We start from the raw sequence: 8,214 nt of genomic DNA, 5'->3' as shown, positions 1-8,214 counted from the left end.
AACACCACGATCAAACACCATTATGATTGACTTGAACTGTGAATTTTTGGGCAGACCACGCTACACACCAGTGACATTAACACACATAAACACTCCAGCTGATACCACCACAACTACCATGTTGTGCTGAGAATGGTCTGCCACACACATAATACCTCATCAGCTGTGGTCCTTTGACCACATCTCTCTCTCTCTCTCTCTCTCTCTCTCTCTCTCTCTCTCTCTCTCTCTCTCTCTCTCTCTCTCTCTCTCTCTCTCTCTCTCTCATATATATATATATATATATATATATATATATATATATATATATATATATATATATATATATATATATATATATAAAATCAAACCGCATCTCTCAGAAAAGCATGAATTCCACTGCCTGTTAATTAGAATACAAGTACAGTTCTCTTGTCCTTTATGGTCATTGGGCTCTTTTGGTGCCTAGTTTCTAAAGCCCAAACGAGCTTTTTTCAGGTCTAAAACTGGCTTTCATGTTCTTTATCTGATGTACCAAGTAGAATAGAAGTACAACCAAGACTGGTAGCTCAGTGCTTAAGGTACTTGACTTGTAATCTGAAGGTTGCTGGTTCATGCCCCACCACTGCCAACTTGCCATTTTTGGACCCCTGAGCAAGGCCCTTAATCCTCAGTTGCTCAAGTTGTACTCAGTCATAATTGTAAGTTGCTTTGGATAAAGATGGCAGGTAATGTAAGGTGTGCATGCATTGCAGAGAAGACTTTATTTTCACCTTTGTTTTTGGCAAAATGAGCTTCCTACCAGCATCAGTGCAGAACTTCAGACCTTCATCAAACTTTGCCTTCTATCCATTGGACACATAGTATTTCTGTCCAACTTTTTTTAAGTGTTGAAATTTGTAGCTAAAAATAAATTAGACATGCAGCATTATTGAACACAAGTGAAGTGCCTTTCATTATGTTTTAGCTTTCATTGCTTTTTTCATTTGCTTTTTGGGTCACCTTCCCTTCTCTATTGTAGTGAATCTGACTTTGAGACCTTGCAGTTCAAACTGATGGGATCTGATCAGGTGATTGTCTGCAGTCCCTGTGAATGCATACAAAAATACAGCAGTGACAGATCAGCAACAGCATTCACAAACACTGCAGAATGCTCTGTGTGTCTGTGCTGTGAACAGTAGCATATTTCAGTCTCAGTTTCTGCGCAATGTACTGTTGCCAAATATCACAACACTGGAACTTGAGAAAACTGAAAAACTGTATAAATAATTAGGTGAAATTTGCCTGAGTTTGCCCTTATGTATTTGTCTTACTTTCTCTTGACCCTTTCCTCCTAGACTTCCATTGTCACATCAGTGTGCCTGTCCTCTTACTGTCTGTGGAGTGGTGTTTTACTCTTTTGTGTTTGGAATGTGTGTGTGTGTTCACCTGGTGGACCCGGGTCCCCTTTCTATCCTTTTGGTCCAGAAGAACCATCTTGACCTCTCTGACCTTTTGGTCCTCTTGGCCCTGCTTTACCTGGATGGCTCTGAACACTCAGTCCTATAATTAGAGCAGTCACTCATCAGAAGCTTCACTACTCATTTCCACCTACCCTTACTTATTCACTCATTCACTCATTCTCTCACTCACTCTGTCATTCCCTCAAACCTGGTTCTGCCTTCTGTCCTTTGAGTCTAGCAGCTCCTTCTTTCCCATCCCTCCCGTTCCTGTCAGGAAGGCTGTTGTGTCCAGGAGTGCCTGGAACTCCAGCAGGAGCAGGACAGCTGAGAGTTTGACTACCTGCAGTCTCAGCTCCACCAATCAGATGCAGCTCAAACTGCAGCAGCAGCAGAGCTGGGAAGAGCTAATTTAAGAGCTGACCTTGAAAAACTGCAGGGTAATTTTTGAAATCCTATTTTTGACTATCCTTTTGCACAATTGTTCTTGCAATGCAAAATTCAGCAAACAAATATACTGCCAATGTTCCAACTATGTTCTAACTAGTCTTGCCATACAAATCCTCAAGTTTGTTTCTGAGATCTGCATAAGATACTTAAAAAATTATGTATTTTATTTCAGTGTTTTAATTTTGCTTAGAGATTCTGAGGTTAGAGTCTTAATATTGGGCCATCTTTGGGTTGACAACAAACACTTATTAGATCACAGCTATTGGTATTTTAATCTGTGTCTGTAGCTGCTGTTTCAAATGTGATTTTTCTCCCCTAGCCATGACAATACCTTCAGCTGTTTTTAAAAAAAAAATCAAAAACAGTTAAAGTCTGTTGTAGCTAAAGACCAAACTTTATCCCTCATTGAAGGGCCTTGAAAATAAAAAAAACAAAATTTTAATTTTAAAAGAGGTATGTAAGTCAAAAAGGATTAAATAGATTACTTATAGTCTATATTTAAAAGTATCAGTTTCTATATCTAAATCTATATGTTTTGTGTATATCTAAATCTATATGTTTTATGCCAGTATGCTGTGTCCTTCAAATAGGAAGTAGTTGAAAATCATATCCTCACACAGAAATAAATTAAAGGTAATGACACTGTGTAATCCTTCATATTACCAATTATGAAGCCTCACAAATTTAACGTCTAAGATGTTGAAACTGAAATCTCTTTGTAAGAAATTAAATGAATAAAACTAAATTTGCACAAAATAAAGACATATCAGAGACTCGTGTGTTTCATCAACAGGAAAAGCTGTGATTTAAGCAGACAATAGTAATCCAGTTAGTGTAAGTTATTGACAGGACTACTCATGCAAATGAGTTTATGACAAATGGTTTTACTGATGCTAGGGGTATATGTCAGTTATAAGTGAAAAAACAGGTGAAGGTCAAAGCCAGTATCGAGCATAGAACATAGAGCAAATTCCAGAAAGTTAATAGATATAGGCAGTGTTCGACACAGATAAATCTGAAAACAAGCAAACATCCAGAGGGACTAAAACTAGTACAAGATACAGGCTGTGTTCTAAACACAAAAAAGCCAATCCAAAACCAACACTTAGTATGCAATGAAAACATGCCAATACCTCACAAAGAACTGGACAACTGCATAAATACCCTAATTAGAACAAGTGTATCTGTTTTAATAAAAGTTTGAATTACAGTTTGTGCAATAATGAGATCAAAAGGCATCACCATGTACTCAAAGTGGTGGTCATGAAAGCAGTCTTCCACTCATTGCCAGGTTTTAGCCTAATCAGATTATATGCACTCAGCAAATCTCATTTGGTGAAAATCTTGGCTTCCTGATAGAGCCACTGGGATCAGAGGTAGGAGGTATGTGTATTTTTTTTATATTTAATTAAAGGCCCTATAGCCAAATGGAGGGACGAAGGTCACCATCCATTTTATTTTATTTTTTATATTTTACAAACAAAAACCCTGATGCTAAAGGTGAAATAAAGGGTTGAATGAAGCCCAGGTCCAGTGCCTCTTGTATTTATGTTTTATGCTGAAATAAAAGAAATCAAGGTAACAGTATAAAGTTAGAGGTAAGTAGAAAGACTTGGACTTCAGTCTTGTAGATGTTGCACTCACCACATCAGCATGTGAAACTTGTTGCTGCTGTCCAAGTTAACGTGCAGATCTATGATTACCGAAATGGTAGCACTGCAAAAGGTGCCATTGATGACCAAAGTAAAGACAGAGACCCTCATGTCTTCTCCTCTGTTTCTCAGCTGGGCAGAGACTGCACCTCCTTTTCGTCTTGTTGAATCCACTCTCGTTCGGGAATCTGATGCTGATGGTTTTGACCGGATCTCCTGGATTTATGGTCCTTCAATAACTGGTCCAAACATATAGCCTGGGTAATCAATTGGTCGAGATTAAGACACTTGTCCTTGCAGACAAATTCTGCAATAACCTCCCTGAAGGCCATTCCTGAAGGCAACGTACAGCTCATTCCAGCTACTCCCTGTTTCCAGAGTACAAAATTCTGTGGCATATTCAGACTCAGGACAACTGCATTAACATAATTTCTGCAGCAATTCCCCACATGCTCTGCTCCCACAAGTATGGTCCAATACTGCACTAAGCTCAGAAGTGACTTGTTCATATGTATCGGCCTGAATGTTTTACCAGACTGCAGTGTCCCAAGCTAATGCTTTGTCAGTACAAAGCTGACTTATCTGGTTTTGTTTTTCTTACTTTTGTTGTTGTGATTTTTTTCTGCCATTTCCACCACTCTCTGCAGTGCCTTCTTGCCCACAGCTAAGCAGCCATCATACCACACTGAGATGCAGTATGACAGAATGCTCTCACTTGTGGCTTTGTAGAAGGCCACCAGCAGCTTCCTCTCCATGTTATTCTTTTTGAGGACTCTCAGAAAATTGAGTTTCTGCTGTACTCTCAGAAATGAGGACTCCCAGGAATTTGAAATTGCATGCTCTTCACACCAACCCCATTTATACAGAGTGGAGCCAGTCCTCCATCACAGCCCCTTCTTCTGAATTCAAGTATGATTTCTTTTGTCTTTGTGGTGTTCAGTGTCAGGTTATTCACTGAACAACACTGACAGTCTATACACCTCATCTCTATATGCTGACTCATGCCCTTCAGTCCCTCATATCGACACTGTGTTCCCTGAGCTAAGCAGAAAACAAAGAAAAACATGTCTTAATAACCTAATTAGTATTAAAGTAACTGATTCACAGAACATTGCCTGCACCCTTCATCTACAGCTGGGTTTACTAAATGTTAGATCCCTAACACCTAAAGCACTCATGATAAGGGAAATCCTAAGAAATCATAGATTTAATGTACTTTGTCTAACAGAAACCTGGATCAAGCCAAATGAGTAAATAGCTTTAAATGAAGTGTGTCCTTCTGGCTAAAGATATGTACACCACCCTTGTCTAACTTGCATTTACTTATACTGGCATAAACATTAGGCATAAACCAGAAAGCTGTTTATTATTTCAAATCCTTTGAAATAATTTTTACTGGCATAAATGATAAGCGATAAGAAGCCCACCCAACCTCTTTCACTAATTAGCATCTACAGGCCACCAGGACCCTATTCAGAATTTATTAACAAATTTGCAGATTGCCTCTCTAATCTGGTCACTCTAGTAGAAATTATTATTGTTGTTGATTTCAATATTCATTTTGATAGTGCCCAAGACCCTCTGAGATTGGTCTATAGTTCTATATTAGAATCAATTGGTTTCACCCATTGTATAAGAGAACCCACACACTCTGACATATGCTTGACTTAGTACTGACATACGGTGTAGACATAGAGAATGTAGTTATATTACCCCAGTCAGATGCCATCTCAGGCCATTCTTCAATTTCATTTGAACTACATATGAGCCACAATATAGTAACCTCGCCTCACTGTCATACCAGATGCACGATCAAGTCAGCCACTGCACTCAGATTTATTGCGATCACAGATTTATCAAATAGTAGTAATGACTTCATGAATTTCTTAAGTGAGAAAATTAAGCACATTAAAGATAATATTTGGAGTATTAACGTGACATATGGCAGCTACTTTGACATTAGAACAACCAAGCCAAAAAAGACTCTAGAATCCTTTACACCTATCCAAGAGCCAGAACTTACATCTCTGATCTCTCACTCAAAATCCTCCACTTCCACCTCCACTAGATTCACTGCCCACACACTTTCTTAAGGAAATCTTACCTGAAGTAACTGAACCATTACTAAATTTTATAAACTCCTCCTTGAACATTGGCTACATACCTAAATCATATAAATTAGCAGTAATCAGGCCACTTATCAAAAAATATAACCTCCATCTATGTCAGCTGTCAAACTATAGGCCAATCTCAAACTTTCCATTTATTTCCAAGATCCTAGGAAAAGCTGTAGCTCAGCAGCTAAGCTCATACCTGAATCAGAAACAGATACATGAAGTCTTTCAGGCAGAATTTAGAGATCATCATAGTACAGAGACAGCACTGATTAAAGTAGTTAATGACATGTTGTTGGCTTCTGACTAGGGTTATGTCTCTAGGCAATATTGCTTGGTCTGAGTGCAGCATTTGTTGCTATAGATCACATTTTACAAGATAGACCCAAAAATGTTGTTGGGATTAGGGGAATAGCCCTTTACTGGTTTAAATCTTATCTAACCAGTCGCTACCAATTTGTTAACATAAATAGAGACTTCTCAGCATACAACAAGTTTAACTATGGTGTCCCACAAGAATCTGTTCTAGGGCCTCTGCCTTTTTCTTTATATATGCTACCTCTATGTAACATTATGTGTAATCACTGTAATATTTTCCACTGCTACGTTGATGATACTCAGCTATATATCTCAGCCAAACTGGAGGACATATATCAGCTTAATATTATTGTCGAATGCATAAAGGATGTCAGACATTGAATGTTGAGAAATATTCTCTCACTTAATCCTGACAAAACAGAGGTGCTTCTATTAGGCCAAGAGACAGCTAGGTCCTCACTGTCTAATTACACAACGAACCTCAGTGGTCTCCCAATCACATCTTCTCTAACAGTTCTTGGAGCAATTATGGATCCCAGTCTCTCATTCAAAGCTCATATAAATATTTCTAGGGCTGCCTTTCTGCGCCTCAGGAACATTTCAAAGCTTAGGAACATACTCTCCTCACATGATGCAGAAAAGCTAGTCCATGCATTTATCACTTCAAGATTGGACTACTCTAATACCTTATTATTTGCCTGTATCATAAGTGCTTATTAAACAAGCTCCAGCTAGTTCAAAATGCTGCAGCCACAGTTTTTACTAGAATAAAGTTGATCACATCACTCCTATCTTAGCTACTTTACATTGGTTTCCCATAAAATTTCATGTTGATTATAAAATACTTCTAATGACTTACAAAGCACTGAATTGTCCTGCCCCACAGTACATTAGAGAACTCCTAGTGCATTATGACAGCGTGTCAACTTATATCAAAAGGTGCAGGCTCTTTACTAGAACCAAGAATAAGAAAATCTACCACAGGGGGCAGAGCCTTTTCCTATAAAGCTCCCACACTATGGAATAACATTCCTGTATATGTTCGAGACTCAGTCTCAATATTTAAAGATAGGCTGAAAACCTGTCTGTACAGTAAGGAATTTTATTAACTACTTCCCCTTCTTAGATAAAGGTGCAGATAAATTCATTACCTATTAATGTGTCCGGTATTGATATCTGTGCTTTTGTAAGGGAGCTGTCATGTAACCATCCATTTCATATTCTATTGGTGGATCATTCCCTACATGTTTATCATTTATAGTTATCATCAGTGGCATCCCTGGCACGCTAAGTAGGGTGAGCCACAACAAATTCTGTATAGACAACGCCAGAGTCTCCATTGCACTACATACAAATGTAGTTAATCAATGAGGAATTAATCAATAATCAGTGAATCCAAACAAAAATGGATCTCATCAATGAAACTGAGCACAAATGCACCAAGTCAGTATCACTCACAGCAGGAGTTAGTGGAAGCAGAGGTATAGACATCACCATATTACTTTGTTATATAGGACTGCATTAAAAGCCCAAAGTTATCAAATATACAATTACAGTGGTCATGTCCAGCATTTCATTACATTGAAAGTGCTGTAAACAATGCAGATACAGAAAATATATTATATGGTCAGAATTATGTGAATACCTGACAGCTACACCTTTAAGAAGGTTCTGAACATACTATTCCAAAACCATAATATAAAGTTGCCCCCTTCTTGAAAGCAGTCTTGCACTGCTTAGCAATAGAAACCCATTTTATGTTCCTTTCTTTCATGCACACTGATTTCACTGATACACAGTTCTTTGCTGAGGTTGCTTGGAACTCTAGTAAATGATGCAACAGAAGATTTTTTATGCACTACATGCTTCAGCACTCGATGTGGTATATCACTTTATAGCTGAAATGTTGTTGCTTCTAGAGGTTTCCATTTGACAATAGTCAAATACAGCAGAGGTTTCATGAAATGATTTTCATGAAGTTGTTCTGTGACCTCATTTACTCCATGGGTTTACTTTTTCTGACTCCATCCAACACTACTGTTATCATTTTTCTCAACCTGTACCAAGCCTATGCCTCCACTTTCCAATTTGGCATGCCTTGGCAGTAATGTTCATTGTTTTTAACAGCTTCATTTACCTGATATTACTGTCTTTGTCACTTGTCCTTTTTTGAAACTCATTATTCTGTAAAAACATTTTACATGCTTGAGTGCCAATGAAAATGCAAATCAGGACTGGGACATTTGGAACTGTGCAATGAGT

General features: G+C 38.1%; 1 pseudogene; it reads right to left on the bottom strand.

Annotated features, from left to right (window-relative positions):
- Positions 1-451: 451 nt before the first annotated feature.
- Positions 452-4,275, bottom strand: LOC113584137 (annotated as a pseudogene).
- Between the last annotated feature and the right edge of the window lie 3,939 nt (positions 4,276-8,214).

The sequence above is a fragment of the Electrophorus electricus genome, chromosome 18 (genome assembly GCF_013358815.1).
Source record: "Electrophorus electricus isolate fEleEle1 chromosome 18, fEleEle1.pri, whole genome shotgun sequence".
Lineage (NCBI taxonomy): Eukaryota > Metazoa > Chordata > Actinopteri > Gymnotiformes > Gymnotidae > Electrophorus > Electrophorus electricus.
This window is presented reverse-complemented; position numbering and strand designations above follow the sequence as displayed.